The sequence below is a fragment of the Abramis brama genome (assembly GCF_963993115.1).
Source record: "Abramis brama genome assembly, chromosome: 6".
Classification (NCBI taxonomy): domain Eukaryota; kingdom Metazoa; phylum Chordata; class Actinopteri; order Cypriniformes; family Leuciscidae; genus Abramis; species Abramis brama.
The window spans coordinates 4,485,660-4,501,694 of record NC_139968.1 but is presented as its reverse complement, the minus strand read 5'-3'; the positions used below and the strand labels follow the sequence as shown (position 1 = coordinate 4,501,694).

Below are 16,035 nucleotides of genomic sequence, written 5' to 3'. Positions count from 1 at the left end.
ATAGTGAACTAATCCAATCATGAGTGTCAGCATCAGTTCCTAATTGTTTAAAATTTTAAACAAATTATCATTATTAGTATTATTCTATGTTTAAGTTTGAAATAAACAGAACATGCGTCTGTAACGGTATCAGGTGATTGACAGCAGTGTCATCCTATCAGCAAGTAGTACCTTGCATTTAAGTCTGATTGGCTGTCACCTGTGATGCGTCACGCCCGATTTCCCTGGTTGTTTGCTAGTGTCGACGGTGGTTGTAGGTAAGCGAGCTGTGTTTTAATGGTCGATCCTTTTTGGAGTTTTCCTATGCATAACTTTTTAAATCATTGTTATCAATTAGTGCCGCTTTGGTGCGGTGCCCTCCGTGCTGTTTAATGGGTCTGATGACTGTTCACCTCACAGGTAATATTTATTGTTAAGAGCTTGTGATATGGTGCTGAAATGGCTGTGTGGGTTTAACATTCCCTTCGGATATCAAATAGGCGTGATTCCCTGTATTCCATTGTGTAACGGGTGGGCATGACTGACCAATCCGTGTCTATTAAGCGTGCTATCTAGCGTGATCTCCTGATGGTAAGTGTTTATACGTTACTATGACTGGGAGTGGGGATAGTATAATTTACGATTGGTAACATCTCTGTTTGTTTGTTATAGGATTCTCCCTCTCGTTCTGTGCCGTGATTGTTGCTACTGTGTTTGCGCTACTAAAGTGCTGCGGTTAATACGGCCGCGCCGACGCGATCATCACTAAAGAGAAGGGGACTGCTCGTTTGGTTCTTATCGTGGCGTTATAGTTGACCCGCTTTATATTCCTGGATTGTGTGGGGGACTAGTTGGTTCCTTCCACTTAGCTGCCCTCTATGTTTTTGTTTGATTTCATAACTTTTGTTTTGTTTGTTTCCTGTTAACTAACTTCTAATCTTGTGGAAGTATAGTTTGTTTAGTTAACTTGATTTTTATTTTCATTTCATTCTTACTACTGTAAAGCCATTTAACTGCGTGAAATATTTAATCAAACCATTTAATTGCTTGGTTCATGTGATCAACCATCTATAAGTACAATTTGTGTGTGTGTGAACCTTTATTGAGCTAAAATTGTCTTGTATTAATCAGGTGACCAACTAATTGACTTTTCTGTGCTTGAATGGTTTTTTTATTTTTGTCATTTACATTTATTGTTGTGAGGATTTGCTTTATTGATGTCCATCTGGTTATTATTTTTCTTTATGAATTTTATGGTCTCTTTTCATTTTGCAGGCGCTGGGGTCCCACGGTTGGATTGCTCTTCCTCCTCCTGGTGGTGGTGCTTTATCGTGTGCAGTGTACACTGTTGAGTGTGTGATTGTGTGATTAAGTGACACGGGGTGTGCGTGTGGAAGTGTGCTCTGTAAAATCAAACCCCACGTTGCTTCCTGACGTTGGGAGCCTCAGGCCTGCCGGTATTTAGTTTCTGTTTCTGCATGTTTTTCTTATTGTTTAGTTTAAAGTGGGTTTCAGTGTCCAACATTTTAAAGTATTTTTCTATTAATAAACATTTGTATTTTTGTATTACTCACGTCTCTTGCCTAATTCTATGAGGGAACCGAACCTGTGTGCTTTGCTCATTGTTTGAGTATTTTCCCTGGGGCTAACCCCTGGGGTGGCGTAGTCGGACTTTCTTTATTAGGAAATAAAAACTTGCTCTTGTGTTTCAAAAAATTACATCGCCACGTTACACGTCCATCCTTTGGCAAGAGTAGTAGTCACAATCTCAACCTGTAGCTAATGTATTTGGGGAAATATAAACTGGTTTCCACTAAGAACCCATTTGAGGCACAAGCTTCTGAAATGTTATGACCATGTTAAGAGTAAAAAAAAAACCCCACAATTGTTCACTTTTTAGACATGTTACTTTTGTGATTAGTAATTAATTGGTTATTCTTTCTTAGTTCACAAGTAGTTCTCAGTGAGGATACATTTCTTTAGTAATAATCAAATACCTACCAAGGAACTACCTTTGTACTAAATTAGATATTACTTACTGCTTAGTTAATATTGCTTCCATATTAGTTAATAGTATTAAGTTCGGTGTTAATGCAGTACTACCTATTACTTCCTGCATAGCTACTTGTTAACTACGGACCATTATTCTAAAGTGTTACCCCGTCAACATACCGGTGTGCATTGCAACGAGTCAAAACACAGAAGAAGAACAACACGCGTGACCTGCACCGAGTGTCTTCGCTTTTGGATTGTTTATTTTGAGAAGTTACAGCTATAGTTACAGCAAACATGGTAATTACCTGCGTAGCAAAATAACTTTTGCTTGAGAACAAGCAAAGGACATACACAAATGTAATGCTTCACAGAATTCCATCGAATGTGGAACTGAGAAATAAATGGCTAGCTGCTCTGGAGATCTGTACTTCAACGCCTCTCTACAAAATTAAACAGTAAGTGCATTTTGCGAAGAGCATTTTGCACCGGAGGACTAAGTTACTGTTGACTAAGTTAAAAAATGGAATATGGGCTCAGAAAGACGGTACTAAGTTACGTCTGAAACATACGGCTGTCCCATCCCATCTATTTTCAAAGCACAGGCAGAACAAAGTGCACATGTAAGTTGTCTTTTATTACTCTTCCTTATGTTAATCTGTGTCTTTATTCGGTTGTAAGATAGATGCTGAGAAGCTGTATATAGACTACGGTTCAAATAACGTTAGCCTCCTCTAGTGTAACCTCATGTTGAATTCAACCTGTTTAGCATGAACAACCAAACTAAAATAAAAATCGCTGTTATCGTTACCTGTAAAATGAAATGACTCAGGGCTAAGTTAGCTATATTTCTCTCACCGAGTTAGGCTCAGGAGTTTTAGTATAACTACTATGAGGAGAAGGCTACAAGCAGTTTACTATACATGTGTCATGTTTAAAATAATCACTTACTCTGTGGACAGCTGTCCATTTGGTCTATTCGGCGTGGGGCGTTTTTTCCAGTTCACTTTATCACACCGGAAAAAAAAATCGAGTACTGCCGGATGGATCAGCGCCGTGAAATCCTCGGTAGCTGTGACACAACTGCGGGCACGCTCATCTTGATCTGACGCGTTGAGCCTGGTCATCGACGGCAGTAACTTGTCCCACTCGCCACAGCACAGACACTCTATTTCAGTCGGCATATTCCCCCACATTCACACCACCAGTTCGTGTTGGCTCTCATCCTCACGTCCTCGGGCTGTTGAGCGACCGCAACCTCCTCCTGTCGTTCTATTTCCACTCATTTTCTGTAAACTCTTGTACATATAGGTATGGTTCTGGCTCACACAAAATCAGCCATGTTCATCGCCATTCATGTACTGTTGGGAAAATATCCAGGCAGCTACTATTCACACCGGTATGTTGACGGAAGTCGTGGGATTTCATGTGTTGCGTGATATCTCTGCGCCCAAGTACTAGCAGTGCTTCGCCTAAGCAGCAGTGCTTCGCCTGTGCTTCCCCCTAATATAGTCCCAAGTCAATATCTGCCTAGGAAATCGCCTAGTGTTAATCTGCATCGCTATTTGTACTCGTTGTGAATACGCAGGCCACAAGAAGTAATTACGTGGGTTTTTTTAATTTTTTTTAATCACTTTTACTCAGGCCATGCTAGCTGGCAACAAAGGATTCCATTCATTGTGCTAAGCTAGCGCCGACCCTGTCAAACTAAAACAATGCATGCACTGAGACAAAAATGCATTTATCCACCTATCTAAATGTATGAAAGTATGTGAATAAGCCCTATTTCAAAAAACGGTGGAGTGTTCCTTTAAAACAGTGGAGTGTGCCTGGTCCGCGGGATCTGCTCATGTCGATCAGAGGCGCTGTACTAGCGGCGCACCGATCATGCGATTGGCTCCGGGCCTGGCTCGTGTGGACCGAAAGCGCCGGGTCGGCGGCGCGGCAGCGGCTTCACCTGTGGGTCTGCACCTTCAACATGTTGCCCAACAATTGGACATACATCTCGATTCGAAACACCCGGACACCAACGCAGAAATGGCAAGACCAGCTCAAGGTACCAGCAAAGCAGCACAGATTTTAGACGGCAATCGCCAAACGTTATCTACTTCATTAGGTATAAACTGCAGCAATGAATACAAGCAAGTTATGATAACTACAGTCAAACACAAAAACACAGTTTTCAAGAAACATAGGGGATTAAGAATTTTTCAGACTATAAATCAGGCAAAGATGATTTGGGATCCATGCTGTAAACCTAAAGGGCTACTTGGTGGACACCTAAACATTAGAAGCATGATTCCCAAACGGGAACAGTTAGAGCATCTTTTAATTCAATCAAATATTTCCTTTTTAGGATTAACAGAAACGTGGTTAACTTCTTCATCACCTGAGGCAGCAATAACAATTCCCGGTTACAATGTTTTTAGAAAGGATAGGGGTCAGGGGAAGGGAGGGGGGGTTTTATTGTATGTTAAAGACACTCTTAAATGTAATAAGATTGTATGGTCTGATGACATTAACCTTGAGTGTGTGGGAGTAGAGATTATACTTTCTAAAGAAATGACTTTTACAGTCATATGCATGTATCGTAAACCATCAGCTAAAATAGATTTTTATAGCGATCTCAAAACCCTTATCAATCTTACTAATCTGAAAAAAGAGTTAATTTTAATAGGTGATTTTAATATTAACTGGGATAATAAGAAAGAAAGGAAAAACCTTAAACACATAACTGACTATTTTAATTTGGAACAATTAATCAAAACGCCAACCCGAATAACTAATCGCTCCAAAACAACAATAGACCTAATTTTTACAAACAAACCTGAAAGAATTATTAAAACCTACAACCTTTTAACTGGTTTGTCTGATCACAATGGAATCTTTTTTTCACGAAAATTAACGAAAACACGATCTTGTAACTCCATTGTTTCAAATAATTCTCTGTGTCATAATATAATCCCTAAAAGTCAACATCAAAATGTGGAAATAGCCCTGAATGAGCAGGATTGGGCTTATCTAATCGCAAGCGAAGATGTTATAGACAAGAGTGTAATTTTCCACAGCAAGGTTAAAATGGTTATGGCATCATTTATTAAAAAGGTGAGGCATAGAAGAACAATTGACAATGCCATACCATGGCTTCACAATGATTGTAGGTTGCAAATGAAGAGAAGAGATCAATTACTAAAAAGGGCGATTAAAACTGGCCTTACCTCAGACAGACAACAATTCACCTCAGCACGAAATAAAGTTATCCAAATAATGCGGAGGGCCAAATCTAATTTTTTTATGAATATTATTGATAGTGCAAAAGGGAATGGGAAAAAAATATGGCAAAGCATTAATAAACTAACTGGCAAACAGAATAAACAAGATAAATTAACTGAACTTAAAATTAATAATGTAGTGGTGAAAGATCCATTCACTCTAGCGTCTGAGTTAAATTCATTTTTTAAAAATTCTGTCCAAGAAATAGCTCAATTATTCATCACACCTGAATGTGTTTCTTCTCCTGTAAACTGCACACAGCCTATATTTATGATAAAAGATATTACGGAACCAGATGTGGCATCCATCATTGACGAGTTAAATAATTCCAAAGCTAAGGATCAGTTTGGTCTGGACACACATTTCTTCAAATTGCATAAAGAGTCTTTAGTTTGCCCCATTACACATATGATTAATTTATCAATAAAACAATCTGTTGTTCCACCAGACTGGAAGATGGCCACAATCACACCAATTTTTAAATCAGGGAGTAGATTAGATATAAATAATTATAGACCAATCAGCATCTTGCCAGTTATATCAAAAGTTATTGAAAAATGGATAGCAAAACAATTAATAAACCATCTAAATATATGCGGCTCCCCTTTGCATCCAATGCAATTTGGTTTTCGTGCTCATCATTCAACTGAAACAGCTGTTAATGTGTTTATGGAAAAGGTTAAACATTCTTTAGACACTCATCCTGTTGTTGGTGCTGTTTTTCTAGATCTGAAAAGGGCATTTGATTCTGTCAATCATCAGATGCTCCTGTCTAGATTAACACATTTCAATTTCTCCGAACAAGCCATCAGCTGGATGACCTCGTACTTAGCCAACAGAATACACTGTGTCTCTATTGACAACATTAAATCTCCCTATTTAGAATGTCCAGTAGGGGTTCCTCAAGGCTCCATACTTGCACCTATTCTTTTTTCTTTATACATTAACGACCTGCCTACAGTATGCCAAAACGTTAATATTTTAATGTATGCAGATGACGCAGTAATTTTTACGCATGCAAAAACTGTTCAAGAAGCTTCTCAGTCACTTACTTCTGCACTGAGCCGTGTACAGGAGTGGCTCATCAAATCATGTCTACTACTGAACCCTAAAAAAACTGTTTGTATGATGTTTTCTAAGCGGCAGATTGAAATGACTCGCTCAAATATATTTTTAAACCGAGAAGAACTACAGATTGTACACGAATTCAAATACCTTGGCATTGTATTAGATCCAACACTGTCTTTTAAAAATCATATAAAAAGCTTATCAAAAACTGTAAAATTTAATCTTGCAAACTTTAGATATATTAGACCATCTCTGTCACATAAAGTAGCTCAAATGTTTCTTCACTCTATGATCCTTTCTCATATTGAATATGGTTTTACAAACTGGTCACTCACAAATGCCACAACGCTCAAAAAAATGGAGTCACTTTTCAAACAAGCTCTAAAGATTTTAGACCGGAAACCACTCTCATATCATCACTGCTTAATATTACAAAAATATAACCTACTAAGCTTTGCAAATTTCTTAAAGCTCAAATATGCATGTGCTATATATAAGACCCTACATGGTCTTGCCCCACCCCCACTAAATGATTACATTAAAGTGAAAACAACGGGCGGAGGCAGAAGTATAACCAGGGCCTGCACGAGAGGTGATTGTGTGGTGCCTTACAGACGTACAGCATTCGGACAATATGTACTATCAATCAAGGGGACAGAGATCTGGAACAAATTACCGGTTGCTGTGAGAGAAAGCCCGACTTTCCCTAGTTTTAAGAACCAACTTAAACAATGGCTTAAAACAAATCAGTTATGTGCCCACTAATGATAACTTTTGTAACTTAGATAAATGAGTACGGTTCATTGTATTATTTTATTAGTGTATGTATGTATACCAAACTAGATCCAGCACTTTGCAGCATCTAATAGCACTTTAAGAAATTGATAATGCACTTAATGCACTTTGAGTAGCACTTTACTGTGTATGTGTACATGTGTGTGTCCGTCATGTATGAGTGTGCCATATTAGATGCCCTGTCTGCTAGTGGCGGCATTTCTTATGTTGTTGTTAATTGTTGTGTCTTTTAAATTAAGTTGAATCATGTTTAAATTAGATGTTTAGCCGTGTCACTAGGTATTGTTGATGACCTCACATGGGACTACAAATGTAAAATAGCCTGGGGGCTAACTTTGGCATATGTACGTTGCTGAAAAGCTATGTTCATTCATATGCATTGTCCCATTCAAATAAATAAATAAAAAAAAAAAGAAAAAAAAAAAGAATAGAGATTAAAGAGAGTTAATATAACAAAATGGAGGTTTTAGTTGTAGTAGGGGAAAAGCATTTGGATTTTAAAGGGCACCTATTATGACTCTTTTCACAAGATGTAAAATAAGTCTCTGATGTCCCCAGAGTATGTATGTTAAGTTTTAGCTCAAAATACCCAACAGATCATTTTTTACATGTATGTAAAAATGCATGTTTAAATTGTCATTTTTTGGGGCTCAGAAAAATGTGCCGTTTTAGTGTGTGCCCTTTCAATGCAAATGAACTGCTGCTGCCGAGACAGGGGGCGGAGCCTCACGAGCTCGTGCTACAGAGCCAGGACAATCTCATCTGATAATATCAGAACAGAAACTCTCAGTTGCGGTGTTCGGCAGACTCTGTGTCCAGCTCACTCAGGGCGGGTCTATGCACAAACTCCAGTGTCAATCAACCGTCGTGGGCGGGGCTTGTGCAATTCTACGTCACATTGCATAGAATCTTAGAACAGCTCATTCTGAGACAGTGCTTATGATTTATGGAGATTGTATAAAAAAACACTGGGTGGATTTTTATCATTCTAGGGTGGTTTTGCTCACACACTGCCAACACACATTTATGTTCAAACACCATGTAAAAGTGAATTTTGCATAATAGGTGCCCTTTAAATTATGTACTGTGAAAGTGTTTTATATTTGTTTTTGGAGATTCTGTTTTTAGAAAACCAATAGCAAACCATTTCTGGCAAAATATATTTCCTGAAATTGATGAAAAGCAGATATGGAGTAATATCAATTGGAAGTATCTGGATGTCAAAGTAGAATGTTTAGACTATTAAATAAGACAACATGATTTTTTTTCAGAAATGAGGTAAAATTGGAATGGCACAGAATGCAATATGTTAAGTATGTGAGGAAAAGAATGAAGGAATTTTATACTTACATTGTACAGAACTGGAAGAATTTATGGGAATTTTAAAGAAAATTGTGCTGAAGTTAATGGGAAATGTCAGGGAAGAACAAATTAATTGGAATGAACTAATGATGTTTGGTGTTAATGTTAAATGTAAAAATAAGAAAGTAATACATTTAATATTGGCATTGGCAAAGTACTTAATATGGAGTAGAAGAAACATTGTGAAACAGAAGAAATTTAAAGTAAATCTATGGATGGTATTTAAAAGTTAATTGGAGGAGTATTTACAAATACTGTGCAGTTACTTGGAAATGGTGGACAAGGTGGACTGTTTTGATAATTTTGTGACATCAGAAGTACCTGGAGTATGCTGCTAATGTAAAAATGTTTTGAGTGGTAAATGTTAAAGGTTTTATTTTTTTATGTTGGCTTGTAAATGGTGTTTTACAACAGTAAATGTACTTAAAACTGAAAATGTTTATAAAAAAAAAAAAAATCTCGTCTGATCTCGGAAGCTAAGCAGGGTCGGGCCTGGTTAGTACTTGGATGGGAGACCGCCTGGGAATACCAGGTGCTGTAAGCTTTTTAGTTTACTTCACTAATGTTCTAACCTTTTAAATAGCCTGATTTTGGCAACAGATTTAGCTTACGGCCATACCACTTTGAGAACGCCCGATCTCGTCTGATCTCGGAAGCTAAGCAGGGTTGGGCTAGTCTTTTAAACAAAGAGTCTCTGAGTTTCTTCAAAAAGCCCATTTTTGGCAGCAGATTTCGCTTACGGCCATACCACCTTAAGGGCGTTAGAGAGCTCACAGGAAGTGACGTGGCATTTTGTTTTTACAATTATTATAATTATTTATTTATTTTTGTGAATTTTGTTTGTGTTTTGGCATTTTTTTTTTTTTTTTTGAAAACCTCCTGTGATAAGGTTCAGTCCAGTAATAATAAGGAAGGAAGAAGACAGGGGTCGGCTTGAGCTGGGACTCACGTTTTATGCACTCTTTTCCGTATAAACAAAAAGGTGCGCACAAAGCGCGTTCACCGTGCATGTACACAGCAATAAACAAACAATAACTCAGAATTCTCTTTAGACGTTTCTCTCGATCTCCGACAGCACACGCGAGGTCCCAGCTCGTCTCTCTCCCTCTCTCTCTGCCGCGCTCCGGCTTATATGCGGTCTCTCCACGCCAGTTACTGAAATCAGACACAGGTGTTCATCATCTGCACTTGACCTACTTACGCTCCGCTCTGCTCCGTCCTCTCTCTCCCGCTACAGACTCCGCAAAACCACGCCCCCCTCGCCACATACCCCCACCGCCCGACTCAGGCCGGGGAGCCATCCGGTCTGCAGCCCCCCCCCCCTCCTCCTCCTGGAGAGAAAGTCAGCCACAGCCATCTGTACACCCGGCCTGTGGATCACCTGGAACTTAAAAGGCTGTAAAGCTAGATACCAACGAGTGATCCGCGCGTTGGTATCCTTCATGCGGTGGAGCCACTGCAGGGGAGCGTGGTCCGAACAGAGGGTGAACTCCCGCCCCAGGAGGTAATAGCGAAGGGTGAGAACGGCCCATCTGATGGCCAAACACTCCTTCTCTATGGTGCTGTACATCGTCTCTCTCTTAGAGAGCTTTCGACTGATGTACAGCACCGGCCGCTCTTCACCCTCCACCTCCTGGGACAGGACAGCGCCCAACCCCCTGTCCGACGCGTCTGTCTGTAGGATAAAGGGGAGAGAAAAGTCAGGAGCATTTAAGAGCGGACCGCCACACAGAGCAGCCTTTATCTGGGTGAAAGCCTGCTGACACTGCTCCGTCCACTGGACCCTATCTGGTGCCTCCTTTTTAGTTAAATCAGTCAGCGGGCTGGCAGTGTCCGAAAAATTAGGTACAAACCTTCTATAATAACCTGCCAGCCCCAGGAACTGTCTAACCTCCTTTTTGGTCTTGGGTCTCGGACAGGTCGCAACTGCTGCCGTCTTGTCAATTTGTGGACGCACCTGTCCATGACCCAAGTGGAAACCCAGATATCTTACTTCCACCCGCCCAATTGCACACTTCTTCGGATTGGCCGTGAGCCCAGCCCTTCTCAACGTCTTCAGGACAGCTCGCAAATGCTGCATATGTCGCTGCCAATCACCACTATAAATGATAATATCATCTAGGTATGCAGCGGCATATGCAGCATGCGGCCGGAGAATTCTGTCCATCAGACGCTGAAAGGTGGCCGGAGCCCCGAACAACCCGAACGGAAGTGTAACAAATTGGTGTAATCCGAACGGCGTTGTGAAAGCTGTTTTTTCTTTGGTCATGGGAGACAAGGGGATCTGCCAATAACCCTTAGTTAAGTCCAGTGTCGAATAAAAACGAGCAGTGCCTAGTCGATCAAGCAATTCGTCAACCCTAGGCATTGGATATGCGTCGAATTTCGACACAGCATTCACCTTCCTGTAATCCACACAGAACCGTACTGAGCCGTCCGTTTTAGGAACTAAAACTATCGGGCTCGCCCAGTCACTGTTGGATTCTTCTATTACTCCCATTTCTAGCATCGCTTCTAATTCACTTTGAACCACTTTTTTCTTGTGTTCTGGTAATCTATACGGCCGGCTGCGAACAACCACGCCCGGCTCAGTCTCAACATGGTGCTGAATGAGATTCGTTCGACCAGGCAGTGGTGAAAACACATCAGCAAAATCTGCTTGTATTGATTTGATATCAGTGAGCTACGAGGGTGAGAGGTGGTCTCCTCCAGGGGCCAGAGCGAGGGATTGGGACTTTGAATTCACTTCTGGACCGAGATCCTCCTCCCCACTCACTACCGTCGCCAGCATCACTGATTCCGCCTCAGACCATTTTTTAAGCAGGTTGAGGTGATATATTTGATGTGCTCCGCCTCTATCTGTTCGAACTACCTCATAGTTGAGATCACCAACTCGCCGTGTAACCTCAAAGGGCCCTTGCCACTTTGCGAGTAACTTTGAACTAGAAGTAGGGAGTAATACAAGCACTTTATCTCCCGGTGCGAATTGACGTAGTCTAGCCCCCCTGTTGTACAACCGACTCTGCTTGTCTTGTGCCTGTAACAAATTCTCCATTGATAGCCGCCCCAAAGTGTGGAGTTTTGTTCTCAGGTCCATGACATATTGAATTTCATTTTTGCTATTAGAAGGTCCGTCCTCCCAAGTCTCTCTAAGGACATCCAGCACCCCCCGTGGCTGACGTCCATAGAGAAGCTCGAAGGGGGAAAACCCCGTGGAGGCTTGCGGGACCTCCCGTACAGCGAACAAAAGGGGTTCTAACCACTTATCCCAATTTTTGGCGTCCTCATGTACGAACTTACGAATCATGGATTTTAACGTGCGGTTAAACCGTTCGACCAGCCCGTCTGTCTGTGGGTGATAGACACTTGTTCGAATCGATTTAATGCCCAACAATTCGTAAAGCTCGCGAATAGTACGTGACATAAACGCCGTGCCCTGATCGGTGAGGATTTCTTTCGGAATCCCCACCCGGGAGATTAATTGAAACAGTGCACTCGCCACACTCTTAGCAGAAATAGTGCGGAGAGGCACTGCTTCAGGATATCGTGTTGCATAATCCACCAGAACTAATGCAAAGCGGTGTCCTCGCACTGACCGTTCCAATGGCCCGATGAGGTCCATACCAATTCGTTCGAAGGGGACCTGCATTAATGGTAGGGGGCACAATGGTGCTTTTGGGGTGGCCGGTGGATTCACCAACTGACATTCACGACAAGACGCGCACCACCTGCGCACGTTCTCGTGAATGCCCGGCCAAAAGAACCGGGCCATGAGACGGTTTAGTGTAGCCGTTTGTCCTAAATGCCCGGCCATTGGATTACAATGAGCCGCCTGGAAAAGCATTTCCCGACGGCTTCTAGGTATCAGTAACTGGGTTGTATCTTGCTTTGTCTGGGCGTCTTGGGTCACCCGATACAACTTATCTTTTAAAATTGAAAAATAAGGATAGGAGAGCGGTTGTTCAGGATGAAGAAGCTGACCGTCGATAGAACGAACCTGATCAAAGGCATTTTTCAGCGTTTCATCCCGTGACTGTTCCAGGGGAAAATCATCATGCTCAGGGTGGATGTTTCGCTCCAGAGCACTCTGTTCCCCTGAAACAGGCTCCGGAGGTTCCGGTTCAGCTTCTCCTAACTGTGCAACCGCTATTCTACTCTTCTCTCTGTTCCCCCAAGAGGCATCCGAACATAAATATCCCAATAATTTATTAAATGAGGGCCAATTAGTACCCAAAATTATCGGATGCCGGAGGTGCGGATTAACTGCCACCTCTATTCTATGCTTTTCTCCCCTGAATTGAATATCCACAGGCAAAATAGGATAATTCACCACTTCCCCGTGCACACACCGAACCTTAACCATGCGGCTATTATCCAATGCCCTAGGTTGAATCAGACTTTGATGGATGGAGGATTGGTTACATCCTGATAGGGCTGTAGTCAAGACCACCTTTGTCGAGTCCAAGACAAGTCCAAGACCAGGACTAGTCGAGTCCAAGTCAAGACCGAGTCCAAAAAGGTTCGAGTCCGAGTCAAGACCGAGTCCAGGACAGGAAAAAAAAAGTCTGCTAAAAAATATAGGCTAGCCTATAGAAATTAAATCATTATGTAATAATGAAATAATGAATAATTTTAATTTTATTTAAAATAATTGACTAATTCAAAGAACAACAAAAAAATAATAATTATATAGCCTAGGCCTAACACATTCGTCTCGACTGTCTGATCAGCCTTCTGTTCCTGTCAATCATACACGCGATGTCAACCAATTAAACTGCATGAGGGAAGACCGAGACAACTCACAGACACACACACACACACACACACACAAGAGATGCGGATAAACCGCGGATCGGGCGGATGACCTGACGAAAAATAATATTTTAATTAAATTCGGGCGAGGAGGTGGACCTCGAAGCAATCAAATGAAAAAAGTTTGCCACTAAGCAAACCTGCAAGTTATGAGCTGGGTTATTTTGTTTCGATATTAGCTATATTTTAAAACAGCCAGTCATTGCGCCTACCACTCATGGAATAGGCAAAGAAAGAAAGGTAAGAAAAAACGTCGGAAAACTTTGCCCATTAATTAGATGTGCAAGGCAAGCAGGCTAGTTTTCGGGTTGTTATGGACAATTAAAAATGTGAATATTCACGTTGCACTAGCGGTGGACTTTCAGCGAGTTTATTTAAACATTTATTTTTTAAAGAGCTGTTTGTGAGTCAAAAGAGCCGGCTCTTTCAGTGAGCTGAGTGAAACGAGCCGGCTCACGAAAAAGAGCCGAAATACTTATTAGGTGGCCAGTGTTTCACTTTCCCTCCAATAATATATTGTTTTAATATTGCGGCGACGTATGTGTGATTACTGGGAACATAATAAAGAAACCTGGACTCGGTCGAGACCAAAAGCCATATTTGGCAAGACCAGTGGCCGAGACCGAGACAAGTCCGAGTCCGAATACCAGCGAGTCCGAGATAAGTCCGAGACCATAGAAAAGCGGTCTCGAGTCCAGACTCGAGTCCAAGACCGGACTCGAGTACTACAGCCCTACATCCTGAATCCACCACAGCCTGATATGTACCCCCCTTGATACTCACTGGTATTTGGTATAGGCCAGCTTGATCGAGGGCAGCCTGTGGCGCGTCGGGGACCCGGATCAATGTCCCCACCTCCATCACTGGACATCTGTCAATAAAATGTCCTGGGTCCCCACAGCGCCAACAGGCCGGCCCAGACTTTACCGCCGCCCTGGCGGCAGGAAGCGGGTCAAGCGATTGGCGTGGCGGTGTGAAGAATCCCGTGGTCGAACTCCCTCCCCTGGGAGGAGCCCTGGGTGCAGCTGTTGGCTCCGCTGAGTAACCCGTTCTCCACCTGGGCGCTGGCTTCGGCGGGAGCCCTCCACGGGACCTAGGAAGGGGAACAGGTTTGGAGAGAGAGAGAGAGAGAGAGAGAGATGCGGATGGTAGAGGGTCGCCGACCCCTGGGCACGCCACCATCTGGTCCTCCGCCAGCTGGATGGCCTGGTTCAGCGACGTCGGGCGGTGGCACTGGACCCACTGCGCAGTTTTCCTAGGCAGCCTGGCCACGAACTGCTCCAGTACCACACGATCGATTATACCCTCGACGTCGCTACTGTCGGCCATCAACCATTTGCGGCAGGAGTCCCGGAGCTGCTGTGCCATCACGAAGGGTCGGCCGGACTCTTCCAGGGTAAGGGTCCTGAACCGCTGACGATGTTGCTCCGGAGTCCGACCGACCCGCTGGAGGATGGCACGTTTGAGGTCCTGGTAGACCAGGAGGTTTTTGACTGGCAGTTGGTGGGCGGCTACCTGCGCTTCTCCTGACAGCAGGGGGATCAGCCGCATTGGCCAGTCCCCGATGGGCCATCCCCGAGCCTCTGCCGACTTCTCAAATAAATCCAGGAAGGCCTCCGGATCATCGTGAGGCCCCATCTTGTTGAGCGGCAGAGGAGATGTACTGTCTTTAGATGAGGGGATGGCCCGAACCTCCCGGTCTACCCAGCTCCGGAACAGCTCGCGGTCTTCATGCTGGGATCGGAGGAGCGCCTCGAAGCGTTTATCCTGCTCCTCCTTGATCGCCAGCAGATGTTGGTGTTGCTCTTGGTGAAGACCGGCGAGCGACTGGATGATATCCGCAAATGGTGTACCTGGCGGGGACTGCATGGCGGCGGCGATCTTCTTCCTTCCCGGGTTTCGGCACCAGTGTGATGAGGTTCAGTTCAATATTGATAAGGAAGGAAGAAGACAGGGGTCGGCTTGAGCTGGGACTCTCGTTTTATTCACGTTTCTTTAGAAATAAACAAAAGGTGCGCACAAAGCGCGTTCACCGTGCGCATGCACAGCAACAAACATTCAATAACTCAGAATTCTCTTTGGTCGTTTTCTCGGTTCCCAGCAGCACACAACGAGGTCCCAGCTCATCTCTCTCTCTCTCTCTCTCTGTCGCGCTCCGGCTTATATCCGGTCTCTCCACGCCAATTACTGAAATCAGACACAGGTGTTCATTATCTGCACTTGACCTACTTACGCTCCGCTCTGCTCCGTCCTCTCTCTCCCGCTACAGACTCCGCAAAACCACGCCCCCCTCGCCACAATGGCAAAGGTGTGTTTTTTAAAAAAGTGGCTGGATGTGGATATTAAAAGGGTTAGAGATGTTTTATATGAGTATAAAAATGGGTTTCTTCCTCTGCAGTTTGTCATCGATACTTTGGAAGAGGCAAAAGAGGATTATAATGTTAGTACTGTAAAGAAGCAGTATGATGTTGTAAAGAAAGCAATACCAAAAGAGTGGATTGAAATAATAGAGAGTGGGGAAAAAGAGGAAGAGAAAGTGGAAGTGTTTTTTAAAGTCGGGGAGAATAAAAATGATTTTAACTCTAGTACTGTGAAGATGTTTTATAGATGTTTCAAGGAATCTGTTTTCAAAAAACCAAAAGCAAATGAGTTTTGGATGGATCATTTTCCTGGACTAGAGGAAAAGAATATATGGAGGAATGTTAAGTGGAGGTTTTTAGATGTAAAAATGGAAGCACTGGATTATTTTATAAG

General features: G+C 42.8%; 1 long non-coding RNA gene across 1 annotated transcript; it reads left to right on the top strand.

Moving 5' to 3' along the window:
- Nucleotides 1-204: 204 nt before the first annotated feature.
- LOC311085517 lies at nucleotides 205-1,548 on the top strand. Its single transcript, XR_014606858.1, has 2 exons — nucleotides 205-570; nucleotides 652-1,548. It is a non-coding gene; the product is annotated as an uncharacterized lncRNA (long non-coding RNA).
- The last annotated feature ends 14,487 nt before the right edge of the window (nucleotides 1,549-16,035 follow it).